Here is a 13,854-nt window from a genome sequence, read left to right on the forward strand (position 1 = left end):
TAATTTGTATTAGTACAGTGAATATTTTAATTGGATTTTCCATTAGTTTACTAAACGCAACAGTAATCATCAAAGAGAAATTAATCAGCAAAATAATTTTGTTTCACGATACCTAAAGCGAGCTGACAATGCTAATGTTGTTTACAAATTCTACGCCAGTAGAAACCTACTGGTTCCAACGAAATCATTATACCAGAGTAGCTTTAAGAGTATTTTCGTCTAGAAATGAATTGCGTTGACGGTTGATCGATCAAGAGCGGGAAAGGTAAAGCTTTACGAATATATGAAGAGAGGGACAAGTGCTTGAGAGAGGATTTCTCTATCAATACAAGTGCCTGGGAGACGACTTTAATTTCAATCTCCTGGATAGTTTTGTTTATCAAATCAAGAAGTGCGTTATCATGCAGTAGCACATGTGATGTAGTTGTGTTGCTCGATTTTCTTACGCTGAGACCGAAAGGTGTCTCAGTTGTAGGCAACAAATTCTAGCTGTGTTGCACATAGCCCTTGGGGCTGAATTCGTAGTCCAAAACACACTTTTGGAGCTATCAGATGTAAAACATTATGTTCACACTACTCTTTGCTCGAGTTTATATCTTTTGGAGGGGCTCATCCTTTCATTTCTTCTTAGGAAGTTAACGATAAAGGCATCATAATACGTCACCAGTAACAGTACTGCATACGAATGCTCAATGAGAGACCTGATGACGTTCAATAATAGTCACTCCGTTGATTTTTGTTGTTTCGAATTAGAGCATGCAGTACTCATACACCAGACTTCTGAACTTTGCCTGTTGAATGCAAATGTCGCATGACGGTAAAATGGTAATCAATCACATATATCAGTAGTCGAGACTTCCTTAATGAGGAAAATCATTCATGCCAGAACGATCTTTGTTGAAACAGGAATATCTTTTTCTGGCGTATTTTTCCCAAAAGCACTCGCTCCACACACAATTCAAATCTTTCTAGCTGCCTCCTCTGCATTCACCCCTCTGTTATACCAAAAGTAAACGTTGTGTTGCAGATGTTACACCTATTTCCACTTGCGACTCAATTTTACAATGCTTAACTTTAGTTCATGATTTTCAAGTATGCAAAACCCAATGCTTAACTGCAAGATGATAACTAGAACTTCAAATTCGAAAATGACAATTGACACACACTGACAGCTTGGCGCCGCCTTCACATGGGCGGCGCCGGATTTCAGGCGGTGGGTGGCGTCTGGCCGGTGGCCGGTAGCCGCTGCAGCGTGAGGAAATGCTCGAGCGTAGCTGTTATGATTACGGCGCAGCCACGAGCTGTCCTGCGGAATTGTTTCTGGAATACTTGTTATTGCTGGTGGGTAGAATGTTAAGCGAATTATCTTCGATGTTCAGTCAGACTCATAATTTTAGACCGACTGTCGTAAAAAAAAGAAAAGTACAGTTCTACGCGAACAGGCGACTATAAGTTTAGACCGCACGACGCTTGCCACTAGACCATGGGCTCACATCGTCCGACAACGTCTCGGAAGTAGACAACACTTCCTCCTAACACTTCCGCATCTTACAGTGTTGCCAGATTCTGCATATGGCCGGACTTAGAGTTGTCAGGGGCGGTCAGTTTTATTGGCCACCTTAAGTGAATGACTCGGACTAAGTCTCTGTGGCGGCCGGGTGGCGGTCAGTTTTATTGTCTAAGACTGCACATGTAGTGTGCAAGACTTACCCCTTTCTGTCTGTATGATACTTTGCCACTGTCATCTACGGACATAATTTGTATATCAGAATGGCACCAACATTTGTGTGGAAACATTTACGAACTGACGTAACAGTGATGTACAATGCTTCATTTACTTTAAACTATCAAAGATCTGAGTGACATTTCCGTGGATAATAAAAGAGGAAAGAAATTGTGGTAACAGTAATAAATTAAAAACTTAACAATTCATTGATTGTGTACAATAAATATAGGAAGAAGCTGACCTACTGCTGTGTCCATACAATATGCGTTTATCTGCTTGTAGCCACTGAAAACGGACAAATGTACACGAATGACAGTTCTTGAACCTCAGTTTTTACTCTTCAGTGTTGACTATTCATAATACCAAAATAGTGGTATTGTCCACGACTACAAAATGACTTTTGCGCAGAATTTCAAACAATCAGAACCAGTGGTACAATTCTGGTGTTTTTGTTGCATTCAACTACTTATCACTTTTTGAGAGAGGCAGCAAACGGTGGAAGGATTAAGTTTTCCCTAATTTACCTCTTCAATATCTTTGATTATTTGTGTCTTAAAATTGAGAGAGAGAAAGTTTTTCAAGCTTTGTTGATATCTATGTTCATTACAGGGAATTATACGAATAAAAAACTGAAAATCGTTTATTTCAGAAACCGGTTATTTTGAGCGGTTTAAAAAGTCAGGTTGAACCGACGTCAGAAGAAAAGATATAACCGAAAACCCGTCGCTTCAGCGACAACCGCCGGCTCTACTTCGTAGACGTGTGTACTGCTTTCATCGAGCTTCAATTCGTTTCACTATAATTTATTTGTGGGGCATGGAGTCTATTGATATGTAATCTTTCTTTCTTCATGAGCTTATGTATTGAACTAGTAATATTAGTTCCGATTGCTTCCGATGTTTTGCAATAGATGGCAGGAGTTATAAAGTGGTGGTGCAGGTGTAAGTGCCGTCCAGTAAGCTTAGGCAGCTGTAAACATAACGTTATCAGAATATTAGTCGATTTGTGATTGCATCGTAAAGCTATTCTCGATTGAATATGTTAACTTAGGATACGAATTCCCGTCATTTACGGGAAGTTGTAATTTTTTTTAAGAAAGCATGAAGAATGCTGAGGCTCCCAAATTTCGGGTAGGACTTATGGTGAGCCACCTGTTAGTGAAAAAATGTGCATAAAATGGTTTCAACGCATCAAGAACGATGGCTTTGATCTCGAAGATCGGCATGGCGGTGGAAGAGAAAATTTTTTTCGAAGTTATTGAAACCAACGAAAAATATCGCAGAAGATATTTATCGAAAGCTGTTGATGCGTTTGAGCCGAGTATTGATAGACGGAAGACCACAATACAACAGACATGAAAACGCGATTTTGTAGCATGACAGTACTCGACCCCATGACGAAAAACTCCTCAAAACATACTTTGAAAAGTTGAAATGTGAAGCCCCACCCCACGCACCGTGTTCTCCAGAGATTGTTCCCTCGTCAACCATGCGACCGGCGTTGTGCGCAGAGGATGATACCATTGGAAAGGCAGCATACACAGTGCAATTCATAGGAAAGAGGTCCAAAGACTAGCAAGAGAGCGATGGCTGACACTCTACACAAGCTGTAAACCTTCATCCAGCCATGGCCCACATCGAACGAAGAAAAGACAAAACATCCACCCAACGGACCCTGCCACCAGGGCCACCAAGCCGCAAACGTTTAAGATTAACGAGAAAATTGTCAGACATGATTATTTTGATGGTTCAGGTGTTATGGTGTGGGTAGGGTTAATGTTGTATGGGCGCACTATCCACCAAATCTTCGAAAGTGGAACACTCAGCGGTCAACATTATTGTGACACTGTTCTCCTTACCCATGTGCGGCTTTTGAGGGGTGCATTCAGCCCTGACTTGATTTATATGAATGGAAATGGGCTACTGCATCGAACAGCGCAGGTGGTGGAGCTCTTGGAACGAGAGGATATTTCGCGAATGGACTGCCCTGCCTGTTCCTCCGACTTACCCGTACATCTTACGGAGCACATGAAGTACGCGTTGGCGAGACGTAGTTCAGCTGGTCGACATGTAATAAAGACCACCCAATAGTTGTCAACAGCGCTGGTGGATGAATAGAACACCATTTTTTCTTTTTTTTTTTTTGTCATCAGTCTACCGACTGGTTTGATGCGGTCAGCCACGAATCACGAATTCCTTTCCTGGGCTAACCTCTTCATCTCAGAGTAGCACTTGCAACCTACGTCCTCAGTTATTTGCTTGCCGTATTCCAAACTCTGTCTTCCTCTACAGTTTTTGCCCTCTACAGCTCCCTCTAGTACCATTGAAGTCATTCCCTCATGTCTTAGCAGATGTCCTATCATCCAGCCCCTTCTCCTTATCAGTGTTTTCCACATATTCCTTTCCTCTCCGATTCTGCGTAGAACCTCCTCATTCCTTACCTTATCAGTCCACCTAATTTTCAACATTCGTCTATAGCACCACATCTCAAATGCTTCAATTCTCTTCTGTTCCGGTTTTCCCACAGTCCATGTTTCACTACCATACAATGCTGTACTCCAGACGTACATCCTCAGAAATTTCATCCTCAAATTAAGGCCGGTATTTGATATTAGTAGACTTCTCTTGGCCAGAAATGCCTTTTTTGCCATAGCGAGTCTGCTTTTGATGTCCTTCTTGCTCCGCCCGTCATTGGTTATTTTACTGCCTAGGTAGCAGAATTCCTTAACTTCACTGACTTCGTGACTATCAATCCTGATGTTAAGTTTCTCGCTGTTCTCATTTCTACTACTTCTCATTACCTTCGTCTTTCTCCGATTTACTCTAAAACCATACTGTGTACTCATTAGACTGTTCATTCCGTTCAGCAGATCATTTAATTCTTCTTCACTTTCACTCAGGATAGCAATGTCATCAGCGAATCGTATCATTGATATCCTTTCACCTTGTATTTTAATTCCACTCCTGAACCTTTCTTTTATTTCCATCGCTGCTTCCTCGATGTACAGATTGAGGAGTAGGGGCGAAAGGCTACAGCCATGTCTTACCCTTACCCTTCTTAATACGAGCCCTTCGTTCTTGATCGTCCACTCTTATTATTCCCTCTTGGTTGTTGTATATATTGTATATGACCCGCCTCTCCCTATAGCTTACCCCTACTTTTTTCAGAATCTCGAACAGCTTGCATCATTTTATATTGTCGAATGCTTTCTCCAGGTCGACAAATCCTATGAAAGTGTCTTGATTATTCTTTAGCCTTGCTTCCACTATTAGCCGTAACGTCAGAAATGCCTCTCTCGTCCCTTTACTTTTACTAAAACCAAACTGATCGTCACCTAGCGCATTCTCAACTTTCTTTTCTATTCTTCTGTATATTATTATTGTAAGCAGCTTCGATGCATGAGCTGTTAAGCTGATTGTGCGATAATTCTCGCACTTGTCAGCTCTTGCCGTCTTCGGAATTGTGTGGATGATGCTTTTCCGAAAGTCAGATGGTATATCGCCAGACTCATATATTCTACACACCAACGTGAATAGTCGTTTTGTTGCCACTTCCCCCAATGATTTCAGAAATTCTGATGGAATGTTATCTATCCCTTCTGCCTTATTTGACCGTAAGTCCTCCAAAGCTCTTTTAAATTCCGATTCTAATACTGGATCCCTTATCTCTTCTAAATCGACTCCTGTTTCTTCTTCTATCACATCAGACAAATCTTCACCCTCATAGAAGCTTTCAATGTATTCTTTCCACCTATCTGCTCTCTCCTCTGCATTTAACAGTGGAATTCCCGTTGCACTCTTAATGTTACCACCGTTGCTTTCAATGTCACCAAAGGTTGTTTTGACTTTCCTGTATGCTGAGTCTGTCCTTCCGACGATCATATCTTTTTGATGTCTTCACATTTTTCCTGCAGCCATTTCGTCTTAGCTTCCCTGCACTTCCTATTTATTTCATTCCTCAGCGACTTGTATTTCTGTATTCCTGATTTTCCCGGAACATGTTTGTACTTCCTCCTTTCATCAATCAACTGAAGTATTTCTTCTGCTACCCATGGTAGCTACATTCTTTGTACCCATGTTTTCCTTCCCAACTTCTGTAATGGCCCTTTTTAGAGATGTCCATTCCTCTTCAACTGTACTGCCTACTGCGCTATTCCTTATTGCTGTATCTATAGCGTTAGAGAACTTCAAACATATCTCGTCATTTCTTAGTACTTACGTATCCCACTTCTTTGCGTATTGATTCTTCCTGACTAATGTCTTGAACTTCAGCCTACTCTTCATCACTACTATATTGTGATCTGAGTCTATATCTGCTCCTGGGTACGCCTTACAATCCAGTATCTGATTTCGGAATCTCTGTCTGACCATGATGTAATCTAATTGAAATCGTCCCGTATCTCCCGGCCTTTTCCAAGTATACCTCCTCCTTTTGTGATTCTTGAAAAGGGTATTCGCTATTACTAGCTGAAACTTGTTACAGAACTCAATTAGTCTTTCTCCTCTTTCATTTCTTGTCCCAAGCCCATATTCTCCTGTAACCTTTTCTTCTACACCTTCCCCTACAACTGCATTCCAGTATCCCATGACTATAACATTTTCGTCCCGCTTTACATACTGCATTACCCTTTCAATATCCTCATACACTTTCTCTATCTGTTCATCTTCAGCTTGCGACGTCGGCATGTATACCTGAACTATCGTTGTCGGTGTTGGTCTGCTGTCGATTCTAATTAGAACAACCCAGTCACTGAACTGTTCACAGTAACACACCCTCTGCCCTACCTTCCTATTCATAACGAATCCTTCACCTGTTATACCATTTTCTGTTGCTGTTGATATTACCCGATACTCATCTGACCAGAAATCCTTGTCTTCCTTCCACTTCACTTCACTGACCCCTACTATATCTAGATTGAGCCTTAGCACTTCCCTTTTCAGATTTTCTAGTTTCCCTACCACGTTCAAGCTTCTGACATTCCACGCCCCGACACGTAGAACGTAGTTTATTCAATCTTTTTCTCATGCTAATCTCCCCCTTGGCAGTCCCCTCCCGGAGATCCGAATGGGGGACTATTCCGGAATCTTTTGCCAATGGAGAGATCATCATGACACTTCTTCAATTACAGGCCACATGTCCTGTGGATACACGTTACGTGTCTTTAATGCAGTGGTTTCCATTGCCTTCTGTGTTGTGGCCTTGCAAGACAGCCAAGCCACTATGAGGAAGCCGAAAGGTACGCGTTTAAGCTCACGAAGGCTGGCGTGAGGTCTGGAACAGGACAAGGACTTTATAGTAACAAAGAACGTACATAGCTGCTGGAATACTTAACTTTAATCCACAATTGGTGAACATCGCTCTTGACGGTACATGTTTTACAGCATCAATAGTAACTGCTAATGGCGCCTTGCTAGGTCGTAGCAAATGACGTAGCTGAAGGCTATGCTAACTATCGTCGCTGCAAATGAGAGCGTAATTTGTCAGTGAACCATCGCTAGCAAAGTCGTCTGTGCAACTGGGGCGAGTGCTAGGAAGTCTCTCTAGACCTGCCGTGTGGCGGCGCTCAGTCTGCAATCACTGATAGTGGCGACACGCGGGTCCGACGTATACTAACGGACCGCGGCCGATTTAAAGGCTACCACCTAGCAAGTGTGGTGTCTGGCGGTGACACCACACAAAGCTACATGTATCAAGTAAATTTCTTCGTTATTACCAACACATTATAAACACGTACGAGCGTTAAAGGAAACGTGTATTGTTGAACTGAAAATATTCCCATATGCAGTCGTTACAAACAGCTCTGCATTACATTCGTAACATCTCTCCTTCCGGTGCTTCGATATAATCACAGCAAATAAGGAACTAAGAAACTTGATTCCCCTTTTACCAGACTCAGTTATATCAACTTTCTTGTGACTTTTTCTCTTCTGTGGGGTACGCATAAAACACAAAGCAAAGCCGATAATTTTTCAGCATATTTCAGCTTCAGTCTCGAGTCCTCTATAATAAGCTCCTGCCATTATGTCTAATAATTCTTCGTTTGTGTACTGTCCAGTATAGTCAATTACAGTATCTGGTGAAAAGTAGTTTCCAACAGTCCATAACTACTTTCAAAAATTTAGTTTCCCCCTTTTGCACCTGAAACTTGTATAACAAGATTTTGAAGAACAGTTCTCGCTGAATGAGCTTTATTCTTGAAAAAAATCGTTTTCCATCCTCTCCTTGTACGTATCAGGGTTTGCAAATGTTGGGGCTACTATAGACGCAATTTTACTGTGTCTCGATCTCTTCATGCTCAGATTGTGTGTCGGTATCCGAAGACAAGCCCTCTATTCGGGCATTCTCGACTAGCGGTTGCTCTGGCCAAATCAATAGCAATTCATGTGACAATAATTACTTTCATGCAAAATTTAACGAATTTTCGCATCTGAGAGAGTACGTCATGCACTCGTTATATGCAGCTCCTCTATTCAATGCGTAAAACCCAATAACAATGCTCACGCTGCTCATAAAAGACGTAATACATGTAGAATACGTCCACGAGGAAAAATTAACCCAGTCGCATGTACTAGCACAAAGAAGCAGATTAAGAGAGAAGCAAGGAGGTGTTTCAGGAATACAGGGAATACAGAAGACATTATTCCGCAATAACTCGCGTGTGTGGAAACATCTAACAATGCTCATTGCTTCATACAAAGCTAAGCAAGCTTTAATTGTGATTTGATCTACGAAAGAAAACTCGATTGCAGATAAATACATCAAAGATAGCATTGCTAGATCAACTCTTCAACACCTTTAAAATATATTAAAATATTTCTCCAGAACCATGATTTTTTTGTCAGTCGCGTGTGATCGCGGGTGAGAATCTGGGCCCCGTGTTTACTGGCCCTTGAGGACGCCCCTGCGCCTTAGGCATCCTGCTGCACACGTGCGGCTGGCGCAGGCGGCGGCCGCCTTGGTGTATTTCATCGCGTTAGCAGCCGGCACTTACTCGCCTCGCAAGTGCCCCACTTGTCTCCCCCACATCCATGTTCGTGTGCCCGGTTTGACGCTGCCAGCTGCTTTTGTTAACGTAATGCAGCGGTAGCAGAGCCGAAACAGCAACACTGCAGTGTGTCACAGCCAGCAACGCTCCGGCAAACACAGTGCAGGGTGCGCCGCTGATCTAAATGCACCTTTAGAACACAAGCAGGACGAACAGTATCTTTACTTTACTTCAGCTACTCACGAAGTAGGGGATGTGAGAAACTGACACGTTAAGCACGGTACCGGTATTTTAGTTCTGAATAATCTGTACTTTTCGGTATTGTTTTGGTCTCGGATATAACAGGTGCTTTTTATTAAAAACCGAGTAAAAAGAAACGAAATATCAGTTAACCAGTTAACCATAGCGGCAGCGCTGGAATTTTTGGGTTTTAAGTAAACCAACATCTGTTGTATTGCAGAATCATACCATCCCGCCAGCCGGGATGGCACTACAGTCTGGAACCGCGCGACCACTACGGTCGCAGGTTCGAATCCTGCCTCGGCCATGGATGTGTGTGATGTCTTTAGGTTAGGTAGGTTTAAGTAGTTCTACGTTCTAGGGGACTGATGACCTCAGATGTTAAGTCCCATAGTGATCAGAGCCATTTGAACCATTTGAAATTCGCGGTGTAATGAAAGAGTGAGGAAATTAAGGTAACTGTAATAATATTTAGCATAAAATAAAAATATAAAGTAACTCATCTGCTATCCGTGTCTACATAACATGCGTTTATCTGCTTCTAGTCCTTGAAAACGGAAAAATTAACACGAAAAACAGATATTTTTAAAATACCGGGAATCTGATACATCGATATTTAAAAAACATTATCGTATCTCGTTATATCTGAAAAACGAATCGATATAGCGACGAAAAAAAGATCGACGTATCTGTGTATAGAAATATGGGCTGCAGACTGTAAATATACTTCCGGTTTTAGAGCTGTATATTTAAGTATTGATTTATTATTAGATTCTCCGTACAGCAAGAAACTAGCAGCCTGCCTATTCCCCTGAGAGGAATAACTGAAAGCAAAACGCTGCACGTTCACTCTTGGCGATTACCACTTTGCTAACAATGGTAACTGCATGTAAGTGGAACAAGAAAAGGTATCCAATGGGTCCATCGTTCGGTTTCGTCATGTATCGGATTTGTACGGGACACTACATGACTATTTCCGTGCTTTTCCATTTCCGCCAACGACAGCGACCTATCAGTTGTAGTGTCAAAATTACGCGGTGAAGCTAAACATTGCAGTTTCTGTCGGCAGCGGCTAGCACCGATTACGGCGGCATTTCCCCTCACATATCGCTGCCCACCGTGAAGACCAATCTTGTGATTTACATTTTTGCTCATTTTCTTCAGCAAGTGTTTTTGAAGATGCCGATGTGTAGGAATAGCACACTAGTTGCGTTAAACATTGTTAAAATTGGTGCCCCCACCCTGCAATTTGACTACTTTTGTGCCACATACGGAGTGTTTCTGTAAGAGCGGGAAAAAATGTAACAGGACTAGAGGATGCTCCACTGGACAGTTTGAAGGAGAGGACCTTGAGTCGGAGAGGCCAGCTTAAGTACATTATACGAATGAAATCACTTTACTGTGTACTTCTTTGTTTACATTAGTCGCATTTAACTGCAAATACTGTAACTGGCACAACGAACGTATATTCCTACTGTACCTTACAGAACGTGCTGAAACGGACGGCCATTAGCCTCAATGCAACATGACATCGGCGAACAAGATTCTGACGCATCCCGACAAATATCACAAGTGTATTTCGAGTTTCATCACAGGCAGCTACAATTATGACAGCAAATTCCAGCTCCGTATCCCCTGGGATCTCATACACAAGTGACTTTAGATATCTCCACAGAAAATAATCAAGGAGATTCAGGTCTGGCGACCTCGCAAGTATGGAATAGGACCCCCCCCCCCCCATCCCGCGACCAAAAAATACAGCATTGAGATGGTTACGGATATCCACACTGCAGTGCATCGTCATGTTGAATGGGTTTGTCGTTGGTTCATGGGACATTCTGCCATGGGAGAATGTCAGTAGGATACAACAGAGTCATTATTACAGACAAGTAAGCAAAGCCTGCATAATGAATGTACACGTAAATAAACAGCACAGTAAGTGTAAACTTGTAGGCATGTTAGCTGTAAATATGCTGGAGACCAATATTGTTATACCAAGCGGTAGACAAGTTTATTTCCGTATTTTCTTAAGCTGGCTTCTCCGACCCCAGGTTCTCTACCTCTGTATTGTTCAGTGGAGCATTTCTGTGTCCTGTTACATTTTTGCACGATCTTACGGAAACATCCTGCATACTTGCTTCGCACAGTCAGAGAGAAAGTTTCGACGTGATGAAAGCTCAAAAAGTAATAAGACGCCTTCATGCAGTGTAAGTAAAATCATGTTCTACTACGATTTCAAAAGAACAACTTCAATTATTTGACGAAAATTGTGAAAAAGACATAGTATAAAATAAAAATATCCGCACACGTTATTGCCATTTTGATATCGATATATCGGGGGGGGGGGGGGGGGGGTGCGAAGCATTTGTATATCTTTATTTTTCTGAGAAACGACTATGTATCGATATTTTATCAGCGGTCCAATTCCTGACTCCAAATGGTTCAATAACCCCTGATTACAACATGCTTTTTGAGCAGAATTTAAAAAAAAAGGAATAAATTTTAGAATGCAGGTGATTTTTTGTTGTATTCAACCACTTGCGACTTGATGAGAAAAGTAACGAACGGTGGAAGGACCAATTTCTTTCTATTGTTTGCCTATTTAATTTAATATTTTGGTTCTACACATCTTGAAGCAGAGTCAAAAGTTCTCAATCTGTTCGATTTCAACGTTTATTACATGGCTCAATAGGAATTTTAAAAAAATATAGTTGGTTATTTCAGAAATCGGTAATTTTGAGCAGTTTTAACATTCAGGTTAAATTGGCTTTGGGAAAAAAAACGAGATGACCCAAATACGGTTGTTTTAGCGACAACTGCCATCTCTATCATGGAGCCTTTGCCGGCGGTATCCGCAGAACTATCTTCCTCGCTGATCTCGTCGCTTTCCTCAGCTATCTCTGCCGATTCCTTCGCCTCCACATAAAACGCATCGCCATGTATAAGCAAGAAATACGGTTATACGCATAGCTTTTTGCAGTGAACTACAAACATGCGAACTTTGTCCTATGTTCCAATATAAAAACGCTTGCATCGAAAACAGCAAGATAAGTACGTACAAAGCAATCACAAAAGGAAAAACGTCAAGAAAACCGGAAGTGGACAAAGCAGCAGAACTGAATACTACTTTTGATGGAAAGGATGATTCTCGAGTGATACATTTCTGGTTACTATAGACAGATTCATCTCTGAACAGAAGAAAACAAAAAAATTGTTGGAAACGTTAGTAGCACTTTTGAGTTCCTAAGTAATTCTATTGAAGTGTACTAGAAAATTGCAACAACGTTACAAAGACAACTTAGAAGAATTTTTGAATGATGAGGTTATTCATTGTAAAGCATATATACAGAGTAACGAAATGAAAACTTAAGTACTTTGTGTAGAGTGTTGTGTGAAAAACACGTTCAAGAACTGTTTCCTAACTTGGAGATTACACTACAAATATTTTTGCTAACCGCTGCAATCAAATGTTCGACAGAGCGTCCTTCCGCACTCCCCAAAAGATTCCAGAGTTATTTGCGGCCAACCGTGTCCAACGATCGAGTCCAGGAATTCTGACGTAACGCAGCATCTGGATTACGAAGGTGTGATCGACGAATCTGCAACAAAGAAAGACGCCCTAAACAGCTTTGCCTGACTTCATTGCGGTAAGTTCAATATGCACGTATTTACTATTTTTCTGATTATTACTAACGGCAGCAGCAGTCTTAGTATACGGTTATGTACAGGTTACGGTTATTGAACTATAATAAGATAAAATCGTCATAACTTCCGAACGGTTTGTGTTACGACTTTCAAACTGGACGGTTGGTCGTGGGGCATGAATCAGTAAGCGCTGTATGGCTTGGTTTAGCGACTAAGCCCACTTTCATTCGGATAGATTCGTCAATAAGCAAAATTGGTGCATTTTGGGGACTGAGAAATCGCATTTCGCGATCGAGACGTCTCTTCACCCTCAACGGATGACTGTGTGGTGTGCAATATAATAATAGATGTGACATTCCTTGATGGCACCGTGATTACCGAACTGTACGTGAAAGTTTTGGAAGATGATTTCATTCCCATTATCCAAAGTGGTCCTGATTTCGACAATATGTGGTTCATGCAGGACAGAGCTCGACCTCATCAAAGCAGGAGAGCGTTTAATGTTCTGGAGCAGACTTTGGGAACCGCCTTCTGGGTCTGGGGTACTCAAGGCCACTGGTAAAGGCTCGAATGGCCGGCATATTCTCCTGACCTGAAAACGTGCGACACCTTTTTGTGGGGCTATATTAAAGACAAGGAGTACACCAACGGCCCAAAAACTAATGCTGAGATGAACTCAGCCATTCAGCATATATGTTCGGACACTTCAGCGAGGCGGCCGGAGTGGGCGAGCGGTTCTGAGCGCTACAGTCTGGAACCGCACGACCGCTACAGTCACAGGTTTAAGTTCTAGGGGACTGATGACCTTATAAGTTAAGTCCCATAGTGCTCAGAGCCATTTGAACCATTTTAACACTTCAGCGGGTCATGTGGAATTTCGCTATTCGTCTGCGCCAACTCATTGCCAATCTGGCAGGCAAATCGAACATGTCATAACCTAAATCCGAATATCTGTAGTGACAATTACATGTTGAATGAACTATGTGCACGCAGCAGTTTTTAACAAATTGACTTTTTTTCACATAGTTCAAGAATGTCCACCCTGTACATTTAGGAATGTACAGAGTGACAGTTATTGAACTATATGAAAAAAATACGTAAATTAGTTACTTGGTGGCATGTGGAAATGACGGAAGGCATGATTCTCAGCCTATGAGCGCAAATGGCTAAATTCGCCCAAGGTTCGTGGCAACATGCGTAGCTTTTATACATTTCAATGGAGCGAATAAGACAGAGAAATTGATAACGTACTGTAAAA

Source organism: Schistocerca serialis, chromosome 2 (genome assembly GCF_023864345.2).
Source record: "Schistocerca serialis cubense isolate TAMUIC-IGC-003099 chromosome 2, iqSchSeri2.2, whole genome shotgun sequence".
Classification (NCBI taxonomy): Eukaryota; Metazoa; Arthropoda; class Insecta; order Orthoptera; family Acrididae; genus Schistocerca; species Schistocerca serialis.